This window comes from Oryzias melastigma, linkage group LG1, assembly GCF_002922805.2.
Source record: "Oryzias melastigma strain HK-1 linkage group LG1, ASM292280v2, whole genome shotgun sequence".
NCBI classification, from domain to species: domain Eukaryota; kingdom Metazoa; phylum Chordata; class Actinopteri; order Beloniformes; family Adrianichthyidae; genus Oryzias; species Oryzias melastigma.
The window spans coordinates 31986365-31992738 of NC_050512.1; the positions used below are offsets into that span (position 1 = coordinate 31986365).

The 6374-nt window shown below is 41.5% G+C and overlaps 1 long non-coding RNA gene across 1 annotated transcript in view; it reads right to left on the minus strand.

Moving 5' to 3' along the window:
• The window catches only part of LOC118599362, a 12968-nt gene extending 7838 nt beyond the window's left edge, over positions 1-5130 (minus strand). The window contains exon 1 of the long non-coding RNA XR_004948674.1: positions 4673-5130. This is a non-coding gene — a long non-coding RNA (uncharacterized LOC118599362). The remainder of the gene's footprint in view (positions 1-4672) is intronic.
• Between the last annotated feature and the right edge of the window lie 1244 nt (positions 5131-6374).

Genomic DNA, 6374 nt, shown 5'->3' on the forward strand with positions numbered 1-6374 from the left:
AAACTGAATATTTCAGGCTGCATCTAAAGAAGCTGAACCCACCAAGGTGACCTGGGAGGAGTCCCTGTAACAGAAAGTTCCAGCCAATCGGATCATCAGGATTTCATTCAGTTACTGGGAGTGAGAAGAATCCGACCAATCCGATTGGACGCCCTAATTCTATTTTAATAATCATTCGGATGGTGATTGAAACGGTCGCCGCAGCAGAGAGCTGCTTCCCGCCTGAGTCTTCAACACAAACCGACTGCCCTTCAAAATAAAAGTCTGTCAACAGCTCTGAAATCTCCCACACAGATTTTCAGAATAAAATGTTTAAAAAACAAAGTTTTATGATTTGCATGCTCACGATTGATCAAAGATGCTTCACAATCTCATTAACATGAAACGAATCCATGGAATCCACAGGATCCAATGAAACAGGATCAATACAGCGGAGATCAAATCAGGATCAGCTCAGAAGAAGTGAAGTGCGACTGTGAATCAAGGACTACACCAACCAACCAACCAACCAACCAACCAACCAACCACTCAACCAACCAACCAATCAACCAACCACTCAACCAACCAACCAACCAACCAACCAACCAACCAACCAACGATTTTTTCAATTTTTCTGTATTTTTTGTCGTTTTTTTTTCTCCTCAATTTTTTATTCATTTTTCAAAGTTACAAAGTCCACAAATGAGTTTGAAACTTTTTTCAAATTCTCCAAATTGTTCTTTTCTTTTAAAATTTACAAACTGTTTTTATCCATTTGAAACTGATCCTACAGGTGACTCAGGTTACACCTTAGCTCCGCCCACCTCCTGTGACACCCTACCTGTGCAGGTGGGTGTGTGTAACTTCCCTCCCCTTTAATGAAACAGACAAATAAAAACTCCTAAACACGCAACAATGGGACAAAACAACTGAAAAGGAAAATTCCCATAATGCACCTCACCCAGTCTTGCAGAGAGCAGGATTTGGACGGATTTGGACAGATTTACAGCATTTTGATGGTGCAGAACAGACACGTTTTTTTCTTGACATAATAGTGAAATCAAATCAGAATTTTGAAAAAAATTTAGACTTTTTTTAAAAGATACAAGCAAATCCATAATAATAAAAAAATAATTGTCATAAAATCAAATAAAACTTCATTCATAAGAAGCACTTATAGTTTTGTCAGCTGAAGTGTTTTACAATTAAAATCAAAAACAGAAATTCAAATAAACCCCCACCCCCGTTAACATACAGGTCTACCGTAGTAAAATAATACATTTTTAAAGAGTACAATATCTAATCAAATACCCAAATACCCTAAATCAAACATAAACAACTTTATGTGTAAGAAGCACTTCTCAGCCGGACAGACGGCTGCGACCTGCAGCCGCAGACGGACGGACAGACGGCTGCGACCTGCAGCCGCAGACGGACGGACAGTTGGCTGCAACCTGCAGCCGCAGACGGACGGACGGACAGACGGCTGCGACCTGCAGCCGCAGACGGACGGACGGACAGACGGCTGCGACCTGCAGCCGCAGACAGACGGACAGACGGCTGCAACCTGCAGCCGCAGACGGACGGCCGGCCGCAGCATCGTTTGTTCTCTGAATGAAATCTAACCGTTCACCTTTATGAATAAATAAATCCATCCCTTTAACAATTCATCAACCATTAATACGAGTTCAGCCGGACTCCTGCCGCTCTGCAATTCAGGTCAAATATACAACTATCAACAAATCTTGACCCCGCCCCCTCCCAGTGTGGCTCCACCTTTATCCATGATGTCATCTGTCAGCATCACCACAAAATGACTTCTCGGTCTCCCGTGAGGTGATGATGATGATAACTGGATTCTGACTGCATCCAGATGACGTCCTTCACTCCCGCCGCTCTGCCTCAAAAGAAAAGTAGGTTATCAGAAAAGTGACTTTCTGCGGGACACTCGAGTGCAATCAGCGCTGCAGCTTGTTAGGACCCGTCGCAGCTAAACGCAGCTCAGACAGGCCTGGGGAGACGACCGCATGGGGCTGGCGCTCAGTCTTAATTGAATCAGCCTATGTGGCTCCATTAATCAGTAATGGGGAGGCTTGCTGTGCGCAGCCACCACACGCCGCAGCAGGGGGGGCTCTGATGGGGCCTCTGACATTTTCACAGTGGTCGGTGGGCGCAGGAGAACGGACAGAGCGGCGCGTGCTCCAGCCTCATGAGTGACGGCGGCTGAGGGGATATTTCATGTGGAATGTTTGCACTCGGAGCCGGAGGACACGAGGAGGGTCATTAGGGGTTCTTACAGCAGCTCGGGCACTTTTACTCCATCATCTCCAGACAGAAACAACAGCAGGCTGCTCACAGCGGCCTCAAAACAGGAGCCGCTTCTTCAGAACGAGCTTTCTTCATGAATGAGGTTAAAGTGGATCAAGCTGATCCGATCTGAGGCCGGAAACGAATCAGAAGAGGAGCAGGAAGATGGAAACCTCAAGAGAAGGAGTCACTAACGGAGCGTTTGTGGTGTCTGAACCTTTTAGCTTCCAAAAGAACAAAAATCACCAAAAAATGATTTTTTTTCTGCTGCTTATTGCCTCGTACGGAGCCCCTAAAGAGACATCAAGAAAAAAAATATGTAAAATAGAAATAACATTTTTTGCCTAAATCTACATTATAAAAGTTATATAAAAAAATAGAAGTAAAAAAAAAATTCAGTTTAGAAACCAGTAACTGGTGCACACCTCTTACTATCCAGAATTGTATTATTTTATTTATATAAATATCAGATTAGTGAGTGGTGCACACCTACGATTAGGGCCACTTTATAAAGATGAATTTTATTTTTAAAATTACAACTTTAAATCTCGTAAATTTACAAGAAATAAGTCGTAACTGCTAAATCACGAGAATAAAGTTGTATGTTTAAGACTTTGACAGTCATAGGCTAGATTTATGAAGTTTAATTTCTTAAATTCACCAGGAAAAAAATTAGCAAATCTTTAGATTTAAAGTCGTAAATTTACGAAAAAATAAAACTCATAATATTATTTTTTATTTTTTTGGTGGCAATAATACTCAAACACCAGATGCTAACTGAAACATTTTTTTTTTCTAAAAATTAAAGTAAAAAAAAAAAAAACCAAGGTACTAGCTGGTGCACACCACTTACCAGAATTTTTTTCTAACTTATTTTTTTAGAAAAAAAAAATGATGTTCTGGTTAGTAACTGGTTCACACCGGAAAGTAACTTAAAAAATGTTTTTCTAAATACTGAAGACAAAAAAATTCTAAAAAATACTAACTGGTCCGCACTAGTTACTATCTATTGTGCACAAGTCACTACATTTTTTTTTACTTCAAATTTTAGGAAACTTTTTTTTTCCCCTTCTATTTTCTCATGTACCTTTAGGGGCTCCGTACCTTGGGGAGTAATACACAAAGATTTTTAAAAACACATTTTCTAAATGCTCCCCACCATTTGGTTGATCAGGCAGTGAAAGAGTTAAACAAACACTAATGATGATGGACGTGATCGTCTGCATGCAGCAGCTACAGGTGCCTCAGATTACAATAATGTAGCAGGAAAACAGTCTCATCCAAACCCCTCTGCAGGAGGGAAGTCCCACAATGAGAAGATCCTTCATAAAAAAACCCAAAAATAAAAAGCTCCAGAGGATGACAGTCAGCTAAACCAACAGCATCAAAGAGTCTGAGTCATGATTTTGAATGAAGAGACTTTAGAAGATGGTGACGACATTGGAGTAAATTCCATATTTTTCAGACTAAAAGTTGCAGAAAGCAAAGAAAATGGACAACAAAGAAGAACTGGAAAAGTTGCAGGACCTGCGATTATGCTAGTGTGAATGCTAATGCTGATGGCTAAATCTGGTCGCTGAGGATGCTGAAGCTTTTTGCTTGAGATACTGAAGAAATGAACTGGAATTACTGAAGAGATTCGCTGAAAATGCTTAAGCTGCTAAATGATTTAGAACTGCAGGAATGGAAGAAAGTGCACAAAGGATTTTAACAATGTCTTTGAAAACTGACAAAATATTACAATGCATTAAAGGGAAGAATTAGCCTGACGCCTCATTAGATCCCAAATCAGCCAAAAAGCTAGTAAGTTACTAAAATACTAGCTTAACCCAGAATTAGCCCAAATAATGTCTGTAGATGCTAAATTAGCCAAAAAAGCTAACATGCTGCTAAAATGCTAGCTGAAAATGTTAGCATCTAGCTAAAATATGAGCTAAACCCAAATTAGCCTCAGAAACCCCACTAGCATGAATGCTCTTAACATGCTGAACGTTTTGACACCAAACTTTCATAAGTTGTGCATAAATTGTGTTGTTTTTTCGGTGTGTGTTGACTTGTGATTTGTGTTTGTTTTTTTATTTATTTTTTGTAGCATTTTTCTGAAATTGTTGTAAAATCAGGAGGAAAGGAAACAATTGAGTTTGAAAAGATCGTATTTGTGATACAGAAAATATTCTGGGCGGGGCCGTAAGCTCCGTGCTCCGCCCCTTTCTGATGCATCCACTCACAGACACATGGATCCATGAACGCCTTTGTTTTCCTGGAATCTGGATCCGAACTGTTGCACTGGTGAACCAGCTGCAGGTTGTCAGTGTGAATAAATGAAAGAATTTAAAATGTTTAAATCCTGTGTAGTTGAGGGTTCAGGTATTCGTGTTAAACTCACCGAGTCTGAAATGAAGGCGGTTGTCTTTCCGACTTAAATCTGAATTCCCGAGGCCGGCAGAGTTTTCCTCTGGATGAATGAAGACTTCTTATGACTTCTGCGCTGCGGCTCTTCAAACATCCTCCAGACCGACCTTCAGACTTTTAAAGGTTTCTTTAAATCTGTTTGCTGGGGATCCAACAGTTCAACTGTTGATCAAAACGGATTTCTGACGTGACAGGAGTGACTTCTTCAGCTTCTGTGAGCGGCTCAGTGGATCAGCTCTAGAGGAGAAAAGAGCAGAAATGAAGCGTGAGGATGACCGGCCGCGACAGCGATGCTTTCCTCAGGCGGGTCGGTCTCAGGAGGACGGCGGCGCCCCGAGAAGAGCTGCGGCGTGACTTTGGGATCACCGACCGGAGGCGCTTCTGCTCCGGACTCCTGGGTGGAGGACGTCCATCACGCAGTCCTGCAGCTTCAGTTTGACGGAAACGACGCAGTTTGTGAAAACCAGAAAAGAAAATGTCAAGAAACAAAAAATCCAAACGAGGAACGTGGATGTTTTTTTTTTAAATCAAGACTTTAAATGTGGTCAAAGAAACGACTTTTATCTTTATCAAACTCATGAATTTATTCTCTGTTGGTTTTTGGAGCATTTTGACATTTTTATATTTGAGCTTGAAGAATGTAGAAGAATAATGTTTTCATCCTCCGTTCTGAGCCGCTTCAAGGTCACAGGGTTGCTGGAGCCTATCCCAGCTGGGTAAAAAAGTTACAATATTAAACAAATATAACACAAATAAGGACTTTGGGTTTTTACAGTATAAGTTGAAAGTACAGTAGATGAATCCGTTAGTCATCAGTGTGAGTCAGAAACATGAACACAGATCGTGTTTTAATGATGATTATGAGGTTTTTAACCAAAACCCAAAAACCCAAATGTCTTAAAAAGCCATTTTTCATATTGATCTGAAGCCTGTTTCCAAAATCTCCTCTGAGGGGGCGTGGCTTTTGAGCTGAGCTCATTTATCCATATTGTTCATAAATCCTAATAGTCGAGAGGATTTACATTTTTCCAGGGAAGAAACAAAATAGAGAAAACCAAAAAACTGATTCGACGTCCTGCGACTCATTTATTCAGAGCTGATGAAGAGAATTCTTTCAGACTGGAGTCAAAGTTACGCTCTGAAGTGTAAATGTCAGGAGAGAAGCTCGTACAGACGAGGAGTTACGACCCAGAACTAAGAAACAAGCGAACAGAACTCTGAAGTACTGGTGTGTTGGGTCTCAAACATCAGACGGACGGTTCTGCTCCGTCCACGAGTTCATCAAAGAAAAATGGAGCCAAGAAGATCCAGGCTTTTCCAGGCTTTTCCAGGCTTTTCCAGGCTTTTCCAGGCAGCTTCTGTCTGGGAGGAAATTTCCTGGGATTTTCCGGTCTGGACAAACGCTGCAGTCCAGCCTGTCTGCGGGATTCGAACCACAACCTGGAGCTTTCTAAAAACACATGCTACAGTGAACAACAGAACAAAGCGGACAGTCGTCCAATCAGAGAGGACAAAAGGTGGACAGTGGGCTTATGGGTAACTGTCATTTTAAGTCCAGTGAACCTGAGAAACGCTGAACCTTCAGCCTCTTCAGAAACTCGACCATCAGAGAACAAAATCTGCAGCCGTGAGTTCAGCCGCTATAGAAAGAGTCCTTTTGGAGCCCGGGGCCTTGA